Source organism: Sarcophilus harrisii, chromosome 1 (assembly GCF_902635505.1).
Source record: "Sarcophilus harrisii chromosome 1, mSarHar1.11, whole genome shotgun sequence".
Classification (NCBI taxonomy): Eukaryota; Metazoa; Chordata; class Mammalia; order Dasyuromorphia; family Dasyuridae; genus Sarcophilus; species Sarcophilus harrisii.
Genome location: NC_045426.1, coordinates 491,791,304 through 491,805,917, shown reverse-complemented (window position 1 = coordinate 491,805,917; position 14,614 = coordinate 491,791,304). Strand labels below are relative to the sequence as shown.

General features: G+C 37.5%; 1 long non-coding RNA gene across 2 annotated transcripts in view; it reads right to left on the bottom strand.

Annotated features, from left to right (window-relative positions):
• Window positions 1-9,825, bottom strand: part of LOC116420599 — a 39,603-nt gene extending 29,778 nt beyond the window's left edge. The window contains exon 1 of one of the 2 annotated variants that reach the window (XR_004230965.1): window positions 9,654-9,825. This is a non-coding gene — a long non-coding RNA (uncharacterized LOC116420599). The remainder of the gene's footprint in view (window positions 1-9,653) is intronic. The other variant, XR_004230964.1, reaches the window with a different exon arrangement.
• Window positions 9,826-14,614: the final 4,789 nt, after the last annotated feature.

Below are 14,614 nucleotides of genomic sequence, written 5' to 3'. Positions count from 1 at the left end.
TGAGTTCCCTGAGGGCAATCACCCTGTTCTTGCCCTTCTTTTTTTCTCTCTAGCATTCAGCACATTGTCTGACAAATACGTTGTTCAGTCATTTCAGTCGTGTCTAACTTTGTGACCCTGTTTGGGCTTTCATGACAACCAAACTATAGGGTTTGCCATTTCCCTCTCCAGCTCATTTTACAGAGGAGGAAACTGATGTATCCTGGAATAAGCATGCACAAAAAAGATATAAATAAGGAGATATAATCCATTTATTCCCTGCCACTCAGATTTGTATATTGATTCTGGTCCCGAGAAATGAAGCAGCATTGAAATAATCCCAGGCAACTGGTTGGCTCTGTCTGACCTATAGAATAACTCTGGGCAGTCTGCAGTGATTCTGCTAACATTGCTTTATATTTGGAAGTTAAACAAGGTTTAAAACAAGGTGAAATGACTTGCTCAGGCTCACACAGTTAGTGTCTGAGGCCAGATTTGAATTCAGGTCTTTGTGACTCCAAGCCCGTACCACCTCACTACTGCACCTGGCACCTATTTGTTGTTTATTGTCGTTCTCGTTCTCAAAGAGAACCAATGATATCGGGAGGGTGATCTCTTGACTTGCAAGTAAATTGTGCAAAATCATCAGTCTTAATCACTCCTCCAATCATCGGAGTCCAGGAGCAAGACACAAGTCAAGATGACTCTTGATGGCCCAGGATGCAATGGAAAACCTTGGTCTTTTTAAGTTAATGTTTTTCCCAGGTCTCAGTTTGTCTGAGGTAACACTCATTTAATAATTAAAGACTAGGTAAGAATTGAGGCAAAAAATGGTCTAGTTTGCCTTCACAAAAGAATCAGTCTGGGAAGGGATGATCCTCAGAGTTTCTGGCCAGAGCAGAAACAGCTGCTGTTTATACTCACTCCAAACAATGAGCAAATGAGACTATTATTGGTCAATCAGTGAAAGCAAAGGCACATAGTATGCCTTGGTAAAATAAAATGCTTGTTTATTGATCGAAGAATGGATAGATGGGTGGGTAGATTGATCAAAACAAACATTATTTAGTATATTTTGCACCAAGTATTTTGGAGGATATAAACAATCTTTTATTGTGGACTAATCCCAACATGAAGTTGAATAATGTAAAAGAAGCATAATTTTGCCCATTTTTCAGACACAGTTGATTTCTACCTAGTTAAAACAAGAAGATAGAATTATAAAACTTTTTGATCTGCTCATATTTATCAGATCCTAAGAGCACTATGAAATAAAACAATGATTAAAAAAATCTATTAGACTAGTGTATTTGTCAAAAGATTCTTCTCCCTTTAACCTCTAAATATAAAGCAATGTTAGCTAGAATCACTGCCCAGAATTAGTCTATAGGTCCAGACAGGACCAACCAGTTGCCCAGGACTATTTCAATGCTGCTTCATTTCTCGGGACCAGAATCAAGTGGCAGGGATTAAGTGGATTATATCTCCTTGTCTATATCCTTTTTGCATATATTTATTCCACAAATACTATCTATACTATCAATAAATCCCATAGTTACAACTGAGTATGAAGCTATGTTTTCATTCCCTGAAATCCTAGACTGGAAAAGCATAAAAATCAAACACCAGCTTTTGAATAGACAGTTTCCCCTCATCTATATGTAGATTCTCCTTTTATTTATTATTTATTTTATAAATTTAATTATATACATATATAGATATAAAAATAAATTTATAAACTTATAAAATTTTATTTCTATGTATTCATTTTTATTTACTTATTATTTTTATTTTTAAAAATTATTTATTATTATTACTAAATCCCATGTTAACTTTACCTAGGATGTTTCTAGACCACTTGTCATCATTAGTGTATACTCAGTTTACTATACACCTGAGTAAAATATAATTAAAATGCCAACTTGGCCTCAAAATTTTAATTTTAATTTATTTTTAAATTTAATTTTACCAAATACTTATCATTTAATACTCATTATCTAATAATTATACCATATATACTTGATTATTATTTATTATCTAATATTTATCATTCCCCAAAATCCAAATAAATCATTTGAATGTTTTATCCTATTTGGAAGCTCCCTTCCCCATTTATAATGATCCTCCTAACTCCTAAGAGAATGTGCCAAGAATTTCAGGTTGGCTATGTTTCCCAAATGTTCTGGCACTAAATAGGAAAGACAGACTCATAAACACATGAGAAAAGCAGAAGAGAGGGCAAAAAAGTTCCATGTTTCAATAAAAGTCATTTGGCTGAAATGGACAATAAAGTGAGAGATCCAAGAGCACCCACTTTGCCCTGAAAGTGTCTGCCCCTCTGAGGGAAGCTGAGAAAGAAAAGATTCCTACTGTGTAATCATAGTTCTATCATTCTGCTAAAATTAATTGTAGGAGCATTTACTTTTGCTGAATACTCTTCTTCCTGATCTTTAAAGCCCTGCACAAACCCACTTGTCCCCACCAATCTATATTAGTCCCTCTGTACACTTTATAGGAGATGGGAACAGACTGGATCTGGAATTTCATTGGGAGGGGGAACCAGGTGAGAGGTGGGATTTGAATCCAGGTCTTCCTAGCTCCGATGGATAACTACTATGATGTTCTGTCATTCACAGACTCTGCATTCTTCAGCCTCAGGGACTTTGTTATACTGTTTTCTATACCATTTTTCTTCTCTTTACTTGGATTCTTACCATCCATCCTATAAAATCAAACTCATGTACCAGCTCCTCTGAAAAGTCTTCCTCAATCCCTCTAATTAGCAATAAATTCACCACTTTTTTGAGCTCCCTAATGCACTTATCATACGATATTATGAATTAAAGCTAAATGTCTTTCTGTCCTTCCTTCTCCCTTACGCCTTCCCCAACCTACAAGGTCAACGAGGGCAGGGACTCTTATCTCAACCTAGTGCCTTCCCCAGAGCCTGCTATGGTTCTTAATAAATCAAAACATTATGGAATGGGATACAGTGCTGAATGTAATGTTGAAAATACCTGTATATGCATCCTATCTTGGGTGCCTAAGAGCTCTGGAAACCTGCAAAAAGCCACTTAATATCCCTGAACCTGAGTTTCTTCATTTATAAAATGGAAGTAATAATAGCACTTACTTCACAGGGTTTTGTTGTGAAGATACAATGAGATATTTTAAGTTAAGTATTTTGAAAGTCTTAGCATACTATATAAATATAACATAAATATAAATAATATAATATATAATATAAAAATAAATAAATATTAATATGAGTTATTTTATCATCAATGATAAATGCTTGTGGATTGATTATTGTCCCTTTTGCATTTACCTGGGATTTTTCCCCCTACAATGGTCCCTGTGTAGGAAGAATCAGAAATAGAAAGCATGACCAATATGAAAAACTAAATTGTCCAATGGAAGAATTGAATGTCATTTTCTCCCAGAAGCCCTTGTTCCCCATTCTGTTTTAAATCATGGTTTCAAAGAAGAAGAAAAGAAAGAAAAGAAAATTTCTCTAGGGGGAGATTTGAAAGGAGCTGGTAGAACCTAAATACTATTTTAAGAGCAGCTTATTTTCTCCCCCTAAGGTAGTAGCTCTTTTTCATGAAAATAATTTCCATTTTTGTCTGCCAAGTCAAAAGCAAAATCTCAAGTGGTCCAAGTTCTTTTTCACTCTCCTTTTGTGCACATCCAGGATAAAATGGCAGAGCTATTTTTCAAAAGCAGGTAGCAGCTTGAAGCGGCCTTCTCTATAAAAAGTGAGTAGCCAGAGATGTGGGGGTTGTAGAAGAAAGAGTAGGGATGGGCAATGTTTTAGCAGAGACTTGTGACTACAATTCAGCACTTCAGCACAATTTAGCACTTAGTTTTATGGCTGCTCTGATACCACTGATATCATGAAAAAGGTCAGCAGAATAAATAATCGTTCTTTATAAAGGAAGGAAAGAAAAAAGGAAGGAAGGAAGGAAGGAAGGAAGGAAGGAAGGAAGGAAGGAAGGAAGGAAGGAAGGAAGGAAGGAAGGAAGGAAGGAAGGAAGGAAAGAAGGGTTATGAAACAAAGTGTGCACTGTCCTTGAGTATGGAAAAGAGAGGATTTAAATGGGGATATAAAAGGCTGTGGATTCCTGGTCCTGTGAACTATACCCACAGCCTTGCCATTCCCATTGACTCTGTGTGTGCATGTGTGTTTGTGTTATGTTTCTCTATGTTGGACAATGGTGGGAGTGGAGGCACAGGGTAAATAGGGATCTTTGCTATCCTAGATGGGACACAGAGATGAATATATCTTCTGGTCTATGAATTGTCCCCTTTTCTTCTTCCCTTTCCTATCTAATCAACGGAGCTCTCCTACTGGGAAGACAGAGAAACAAGTTTAACTTCTGGGAACTTTCTTTCCTAACTACCTGGATGGTTAGGAAACTGTATTTCATTCTGTTACACAAGAAGGGCTTCCAGCTACCTTGGAATCCAAAGGGAAATGTGCTGGATGCCTTGGTAGGGCAACAGCAAAAGTGTCACACAAGCCTCAGATTTAGATCTAAAATCCTATGATCTATAACCAGAAGAAAAGAGCGAGAGCAAGTATTGAATTAGAATCATAGATTTAAAGCTAGAAGATATCTTGGAGGTCATTTAATATAATCACTTTATTTTAGATGTTGGCTAGGGCCACACATACAAAAAAGTGCCAGAGCTGACTGAATTCAGTGGTCTTTAATCTATACCAGGTTTCCTATTCTCTCTATCTCTCTGGGTGTGTCTGTCTGTCTGTCTGTCTGTCTCTCTCTCTCTCTCTCTCTTTCTCTTTCTCTCTCTCTCTCTGTTTCTGTCTCTGTCTCTGTCTCTGTCTCTCTCTCTCTTTGTGTTTCTCTCTCTTTCTCTGTCTCTTTCTGTCTCTTTCTTTTTCTCTCTGTCTCTCTGCCTCTCTCTCTCTCCCTCTGCCCTGTTACCTCAATGGCATCCTGTGAGCTTTATTCCAATCTTCCTAACATCCATTCAGACCTTCATCTGTTGGGTGCTGCTTTCCATGGAATACATATGGTCCAAAATGCCTCATTCTCAGACAACATTTCTATTTCCAAAGTATTCTCCTATCTAGTCTCTTGCTTTACCCTTCTAAGGTGGGTATGGACATCTCCATTGTACAGATTGGCAAGCAAATGTATAGACCAGGTGAGTGACTAGATATGGTGTGTTGGTCAGTAGCCCAGATGAGCGAGGTTCAGCTGGATGGGACATTTCCCTCAGGATCCCACTGACTTGGTGGCTGAGTTTCTGTATAATTGCTTTCCAGTCAGGAGAACTGCCTTTTTTTCTCCAAGCCCCTAAATGGAGCTGGGGGGTTAAGGAGGAGTCTGGCTTCTTGGCCCTTGGAGCTTCTGAGTTTCTAGCAGCCCAGCCTCCCTTCAGCTTGTCTAATTCCCTCCAGAAGCTCTCTGCAGACAACAATGGAAAATTGGATGCCATTCAGGCCACCATGGTTTCTACCATGGACAGGAAGTTGGAAGGATTTAGATGAAAACTGCAGGAGGCCCAGAAGAAGAGGAGAACAAAATCATTGTCTCCAAGGAGTAGTTTTACTCCTTCGGAACCTCCAGGAGTGGGGCTGAGTGGATAGAGCTCAAGGTCTGGAATCAGGAAGACCTTTACTAGCTGTGTGACCCTGGGCAAGTCACCTAACACTGTCTGTCTCAGTTTCCTCGCCTGTAAAATGGGTTGGAGGAGGAAATGGTCAACCACTCCAGTATCTTTGCCAAGAAAACTCCAAACAGGGTCATGAAGAACTAGAAATAGCTAACAACAGAGCCCCAGCCTCACTGAGACTTTGGACAGCTGATGTACTGAAGAAAAAGAGTAAGAGCACATGAATTTCCAGATATAGTAAGGAGATAGTAATAATATTATTAATAATAATAATATCAATAATAAGGAACATTTATATGTCATTTTAAGGTTTGTAAAACTTTTTACATATGTTATGAAATTTGATCCTCCCCACTGTGAAGGATTTTATAGATTCAAAAATTGAGGCTAAAAGAGGTTAAATTGTGTATCTAAGATCACTCAACTAGTAAGGAGAAGTCTAATCAAAGCTGACTGTGGGGTGTAGCCTAACAGCCTTCTTTAGTCCCCTCTCCAACTTCACAAAGCACTTTGTTTTGCCCCTTTGTAGTGAATTATTTATGCATTGGTTCTCTTCTGGACTTTTACAATTTTGTTTCTACTTACAAGGAATTTTCAATGCAAAATCTTCTTCCACTAATGTGGATGGGCAGCTTGTCTATAATTAAGAGGTTTAGAGACTGCTCAGACTACGAAAAAGCAACTGAATTACTCAGTCACAATTGTGTATGTCAGGGTTAGGATTTGGGCTCAGAGCTTCTTGGATTCAAACCAGGATGCTACTAAGCCACACTACTTCTCCTAAGAAATGTATTTGCCATTTGTTTTTCTGTATTCTAGTGATACAGGGCAAATCCCACTATGTTATGGCCAGGAATTAACTCAAGCCAATCCCATGATAATTTATTTTCAATATCGGAATGAAGTGAGATATTTGTTTATGTTATTTGACAATTAACAAAAGAAAACTTATTTAGCCACATAGAGACAAGATATTAGAATTGATATTTAAGATTTAAGATTCCTCTAGCTGATTTAGTTAATAAAGTTTATATGCCTTTGGGCACACTATTATAGTCTACCAGCTAAGCACTCAGACCTTCTCCTGTTTCAGAAATCAGCAAGTGATGTTTATAGCTTAAACCTAAGACAATCAAGTCTTAAGGATGGTTTCAATTCCTTTTTAAGGAAAAATTAGCCTAACATATGGGTATAGATCAGTTTGGGCTATTGCTTCAATCACACCTATTATTAATCAATCAATATATATCAAGTACCATATACTTGACATCAGGAATATAAAGACAAAAATAGATAGACAGATAGATAGACAGATGGATGATGGATGGATAGATAGATAGGTGAGTGAATTCTGCTTTCAAGTAGTTTACGTATATTCTATTATATCAGCTTACAAGTCTATAAGACTCATGAGGTAAGAGCACACCCTGAGATCCAGTTCTCATCTAAATATTGTATTTCCTCCAGCCTAGAACAATTGCTAAATACAATAGGTATTTAATCATTTCTGTATAATTTAATCGAATTCTTCTGTGGTGCTCAGAGCTAGTTTTGGGGAGAATCACATGAATTGTTGTGATTTTCCACTCTTAACATTACCCTCCCATTTACTGCAAGAGGGAAACTGAGGAAGAGATTATGGAAATATATTGTCTATGCTTATTTTATATCTATGTCATGACATAGCATGTACCCATTTTTCTTTGCCTTCCATAATCCAAATGCAATTGGCCTCAAATAGTGAGATGGCTCCTTTACTTTGGAAGTTTCCTTAGAATGGGTCTAAATTTTTGTATCCCCATTTCCTCTCAGCCACCCATCTGTCTTTACTTTGTTAACTTAATCCCTACTTCTGCAAACCCTGTCCATCTTCTCTTCTGTTGAAAGTTTTCCCCTTCTTTAAGACCAAGATCAAATTTTACCTTTTCCATAATATTAATGGCAGCTATCTGGTACAGAATGCTGGACTTGAGACTTGAGACACAGATTTGAGTTCAAATTCTATCACAGATTCTTGCCCCTGGGCAATATCTGTTTGACTCAATATCACCATTTAAAAAAATAAGGAAAATACTATCTCCCTCACAAGGTTATTGAGAGTATCAAAAGATATAAAATACATGCAAAGCATTTCGCACACCTTAAAATGCTATATAAATGCAAGTATAATCTGGCGTTTCAAGAATGGAGAAAAACCCAGTTTGAATAAGACTCTCCCAAATGATGGAAAGAATGATGACTTAGCCCTGCATGCCAACCCAAGGATTGGAATTGGCCCAAGAGCTTTGGAGAAAAGAATCATTCTCCATCCCTGCTTTGAGAGAGACAAGTACAGCTCCAGAAAGTCTCTTTAGAGGAAAAACTTTGGAAGCAGCAAACAAATAGCACCAGCCCGTATTTCAACATGTTCCTCATTTATACCTTACTTCCCCAGAGATTCAGCCTTTGAGATGGGAGCCTCTCTCTCGCTTGAGTGAGATCTCAGCTTACTCTTGTTTAAGAGCTCATTCACTCTTGTGTATTGTCTGATACACTCTCATCTATAGAACTTCTCTGATTTCTATTTGGTGTTTGCATGGATGAAATGTTACTCACTATTCATTATTTGGGGTGTTTTTTTATGCAAGTAGGATTTGATGGAAAGAAGTCAGAGAAGGTTGGATTATCCTTTCTCCTTCAAGAGACAGCAACTAAGAAAGTGGTTCAGAAATGTAGAAATTGTGCCTTTAGGTCAACAATATGGGAGAAAGTACAGAATTTATGTGTCATTCTCTTCTGGTTCCCTTTCTCAGAAATCGGAAAGGTCACCTTCATGCTCCTCCTGCTCCTTTCAAGTCTAAAATGAAGTTTTTCTTGGAGAGGGGTGGATTATCTCTATCTATACTTCTCAATCTAGCCACATTTAGACACTATATGAACATCCATTTTTAAATAGCATACACTTTACACTGTTGTCTTCATTTTGCCATCTCTGACTCTTTATGACCCCATTTTGGGGGATTTTCTTGGCAAAGATGCTGAAGGAGTTTGTCCTTTCTTTCTCCAGGGTCCTCTTTTATAATTGAGGAAATGAGGCAAACAGAGCTGAAATAACTTGCCAGGGTTTCATAGCTAGTAAGTATCTAAGGCTGGATCTGAACTCAGGTTCTCCTAATTCCAGGCCCAGCACTCAATGTACTGCACCACCTGGCTACTCCTACAACTTATACTAACTGTTTATTCTTATCTCCACTTTATCTAATATTATCCACTTTATTACTCCTGTCTTCACTGACCCAGTCCATACTCCTTTCTCTCCTCAAAAAATAATCATTTGAGGGGAAAAATTGGAACAAAAGGTTTGGCAATTGTCAATGCTGTAAAATTACCCATGCATATAAATTGTAAATAAAAAGCTATAATAAAAAAAATAATTTGTCTATCTTGAAAGGATTGCTTTGTTGTTGTTCAATCATATTCAACTCTTTGTGACCCAATTTGAGATTTTCTTGGCAAAGATACTGGAGTGATTTGCCCTTCTTCAGGGCCCCCATTTTACAGATGAGGAAACTGAGGTAAAGAGTTAAGTGACTTGCTCAGGGTCACACAGCTAGTAAGTGTCTGAGGTCAGATCCGGTCTTAATGACTCTAGGCTCAGAGCTCTATGCGCTGTACCACCTAGCTTCCCAGAGGTAGGACTTCCAGCCTTGTGGTTCCCTATGGACAGCCCCCAAGGACCTCAAGAATTTCAATTATACCTCTGATGCACATATTCTTTTCTTATTGTTTATATATATCCATACTATGTGTACCCTTTGATGGTATGGACTGTTTCTTACCCATCTCTCTACCCTTACCTTGTTTTACCCTGTTTAAAGACTCCTGAAGAGACCTTGAATGTAGTGGGTGTTTAACATTTGTTGGGTTGAATAAAGGGAGCTATGTTGTTGTTAGATCTCTCTCCTTTAAAGAAATTCCACATCCAGAGACTTGGAAAATGATTTCTAGGTAAGGGATGTAGTATGAGGTGAGTGGTCAAAAGGTCTACTCACCTTTCTCCTGCCAACACGAGAAACGCTCATCATCCCTCAGCCCACTCTGCAGCCGTTTGTTTTGACAAACAGCCTGGGAAAGAGGGAGTTGCTGCTGACACACTGCCTCCAAACCTTATCTGGAGAATGCCTGACACCAGCCTCTGTAGGAAGTTATAAAAATGTGCTTATGCTGCTGGTCTGTCTTGATAAGATTTCCAAATTGGAGCCCAAGTTAGGGGAAAAAAAAACACAACTTTGGTTCCTCTGCTTTTGACCCCAGATGAACCCAGACCAATTTCCAGGCTGTTGAGATAAAAAGGGGTGTGGTATCCCCTCTTGTTTTCTGGTAGGTCTCAGGACTATTCCTATAGTCACCAACAAAGGGAAAACGGGGGGATGGGAAAAGGGGAGAAATCCATATTCTTATAGTGGCTTTTAAGGCTCCCATGTTGGGAAACATGCTAACTTCATGAAGCCCCTTCTCTAGAGGACCTTTTTGTATAGGAAGCTATCATTAATTTTTTTCCAAGATAAAAACATGATTATCAGGAAGTAAGTTCATGACAGAATCATAAATCAGATTATTTTCCCAGTTCCTGAGCATTAAAGGAAGGAAGGCAGACAGAGACAGAATCCACTGAGGAGGTAGAGGAGGAAAGGAATGTGCATTTATTTAAACAGCCTTTTAAGGATTAAAGCAATCCCTTTCTGAATTCTTATTAAGACAAAATCTCAGTTTGGGAATGATAACCGGGGCTGTGGTCTCTGAGTTACAAGAATATGCTGGTAACTGTCTAACAAACAGCTCTCTGGGGAAACCATGTTTGTGACATATTTCTAAGTTTAATCTCAATAATTAAGAATTTCACCATCACTTTCTGAAGTTTAGTAATCAACAAAACAATAAAATTAAGACCTGACTTGAATCATTTGCTAATTTCTGAGGTATAACAGTGCACACACTAAAAATTTAACAATTAACTTCCATGAGATGGTCAAAATTGACTCCAGCAACTTGCCTGCTGGGACCCCCTCAAGACTCAAGACAAGAAAACTAGCCAGAGAAAGGCAAGCTAAGAGGAAGAGTTGGAAGAGTGGGGAAGATTCATCTTCATTGACTCTGAACAAGTAACTTAACTTCCTTTGACTCAGTGTCCTCATTTGTAATATGAGATGGAGAAGGAAATGACAAATTACTCCAGTATTTTTGTCAAGGAAATTCCAAAAGGGCTTACGAAGAGCTGGACTCAACAACAAGAAGAAAAACAGAGTCCATAAAAACATATCAAGAAGCAGATGGAATGTCAGAGATGGAGAAAATCATAAAGATCATTAAATTCATTGTACAGATTTTGTGGATTTACATTTTGTAGATTATGTAGATCATTGCTCATTGTATACATTGAGAAACTGAGGCACAAAGAAGGAAATTAATTTAACCCAAAATCACATATTAAGTCAGTGACACATCTGAGACTAAAACTTAAGACTCTGACTGTCAGGGCTGGGTACTTCCATTGTCTACTCTGAATGTTGAAATTAGAAAGATTTTCCTAAGAAGTCATCTCCAGGACTTCTTAAATTTTTTTCCACTCAGAACCCCTTTTCACCCAAGAAATTTTTACTCAATCCTATGTGTTTAGGCATATGAAATAAATATGCAAATTAACATTTACTGGGGGTTATAAGTTACAAGACCCTTATGGGGCCGTGACCCACAGTTTTAGAAGCTTTGATCTAGTTCACTTTCCCACCAAATTCAAGAATTCGGTTTACAAGGTCTCAAACAAATACTAATCCAACTTTTGCTCGAACACTTGGATACTTCAACAACTTTAATTATGCCATTAGATATTGTATCCCCCCATAGAATGTGGACTCTTTGAGGGCAAAGACTGATTTTTCTTTTGCATCCTCAGCACCTAGGACAGTGTTTAGAACATAATAATTAATAATAATAGCCAGCATTTATATGGTGCTTATATATACTGTGCTAAGTGCCTTATAATTATTTCATTTGATTCTTACAATAATGCTGTCAGATTGGTGCTGTAACTATTCCTATTTTACAAACTGGAGCAAATAGAGGCTAAGTGACTTGCTCAGGATCACACCTGAGGCCATATTTGAATTCAGATCTTCCAGACCAAGAGCACCTAACACAGAGTAGGGGCTTAATAAATGTTTTTTGAACTGAATAAGCTGAGCTGCTAGCCATCGCCACAATATATTCTTAATAAATGTTTATTGATTTACAATTCATTGCATTAATGGTATCATGATATAGAAGAAAGATCTGAAGACAGAAATACCAGCATTCCAGTCCCAGTTCTAAATATGAACAAATAACTTCTCTGAACTTCATTTGTAAAATAAGACCAGTAATAATGGTACTACTTCCTCACCAAGTGATAAGGTAAATCCTTTGTCAATCTTCCAGGATGTTACAAGTATGAGCTATCATTAGGTACAGCTCATATTGTTAAAAATTCATTCTATGGAGCCAAAAATGTCTCCCTTCTTTTAGGTACTGTGCAGCTACATGCAACAACCCTCTAAAGACTGGAAGGCATTTTTCATGTTCTCTTTTCTTCACAAAATTTGCTTTCCTTCCCAACTTCCTTATTTTTGTTTATCTTGCCACCATCAGTCATCCAAGTTCAAAACCTCATATTATTATCTTTGATAGCTTCCTCTCCATTTTGTCCTGTACCCCAAAGCCCTCAAGTACCCTTGGTTTCTAACACTGTAGAAGCTACATATCACTCCATCCTAACACTATAGGTGCCAGCACACACACAAATAAGTTCTTTGAAGACATGGACTTTCATTTATGTCTCTATATCCCAACTGCTTAAGGTAATATCTAACACATCTCTTTCCATCTGTTGAAACTCTTTGTGTCCAGCTCATCTTAGATATGACAGTAATGTCTTTTCCTCAATTCCTTGCAGCAGAAATTCTTCCTCAGAGCAATCATGGTACTTCTGCTGTCTATCTTACTACAGCTCCACTTTGGGTTATAATTATGTATTAGGTCTTGCCTCTATATTAGTTTCAAGTTCCTCAATGGCAGGGATCCTATTTTGTCTTTACCAATTAACAAACATTGTATACAGCAAGCCTTTTATGCATATTTGGTGGATGAGGTACAATTGGTTTCCAGACTTGCCTTTGGCCAATTTATGAGCCCCACATGACAATTAGTTTCATAGCCATATAGTTGCAATCATTTTTTAACAAACATGGCAGTATTCAGCTGAATTAGCTAACTGGTTCATTTGACTTAGTCCCAAAGGACTTCTGATCATTTCCAAAAATCAAACCCATCTTCAAGGACCAAAATTTCTACCAGCAAAGAGATTATTCAGGACATGGAGACAACTGCAAGGGAGGTATTTATTGAAGCAATAGCAGTTTTATTGGATTAAACACGTAGCCTTCCAAAGTGATTTGAAATGGACAATACTCATTTAAGTGTATAAGTTCTAGTACTTTTTTGGATTTGTAATTTTGTTGGTGAAGGGAATTCCTTCTAGTAATTAAGATCTGTATCTTCTCTATGACTTAAAGTCTTCCCAGAGTTTCCTGAGGCCTCAAAAACTTAAATGACTTGCCTATAGTCCCACTGCCAGTATATTAGATGTAGAATTTGAATCCAGGTCTTCCTGTCATTATAAGTCAAGCTATTTGCTTTTTTGTTTTTAGGTAATATGACTTTACATTCATCATTCATCTTTCTGTCCAACCCAAACTTCATTCCTGTTTCTATTTGAATGGCATAATGCCTGCCCCCTAGTAAGTACCTAATAAATGTTTGATCAATTAAAAACAATGATTGATGACCCACATCTTTTGATCAATAGAAAGGACTTCTACTTAAAAGAGAGTTCTCTTTGAAAGTTTCATGATCAGCAGAATGATTTCAGAAAGGCCTGGAGAGACTTGCATGAACTGATGCTAAGTGAAGTGAGCAGAACCAGGAGATCATTGTATATGGCAACAATAAGATTATATGATGATCAATTCTGGTGGACGTGGCTCTTCTCAACAATGAGATGATTCAGGACAATTCCAATAGACTTGTGATGGAGAGAGCTACCTGCATCCAGAGAGAGCCATCTGTATCAGCAGAGAGGATTATGGGGACTGAATGTGGATCACAACAAAGTATTTTCACCTTTTTGTTGTTGTTTGCTTGCTTTTTGTTTTCTTTCTCATTTTCCCCCTTTTGATCTGAGTTTTCTTGTGCAGCATGATAAAAGTGGAAATGTGTATAAAAGAACTATACATATTTAACATATATTGGATTACTTGCTGTCTCGGGGAGGGAGAAAAATTTGGAATATAAGGTTTTGCAAGAGTGAATGTTGAAAACTATCTTTGCATATATTTTGAAAATTTTATTTAAATTTATTTAAAAAGAAAAGAAAGGAAGTGTCAATAAACCATTTGAAAACCAACCTGAGTGATATTGTTCTTAGGACATCAGTAATCTCTTGTGAGGGCTGTACAATTCATTCCTAAGTCTTAGCTTTCTGATTATTGAAATAAGGTAAGACTCTTGACTCCTTAGCTTCCTCATTTCCAGCCTGGAAAGATCACTCAGGATGATGCTGAACTCAAGAAAAATGAAAATTAGGATAATCTCATACAAGAGCATTTAATTTAATTCAGCACATCAATGAAGCATCTATCTTTTGCCAAGGTCTATACCAGGCCCAAGAAAAAAACTTAGTAAGACTCGGTCTCTATCATCATGGAATTTACAGGCTAAGTTTGAGGAAAAGGTTACATATTAAAGAGATGTGAATAGAGGAGAAATTCCCTTGTGGGAAAGAACTAATATAACCCTAGTCCTGTTTTTGTATTCAGAATTATTTCAGTTTTCTCCTAGGGAACAGCAATCAACTCTCATCACAGGGAGAACCAACTGATGAAAACAAGTCTTCTCTCCTTCACCTGGTGCAAATAGAATC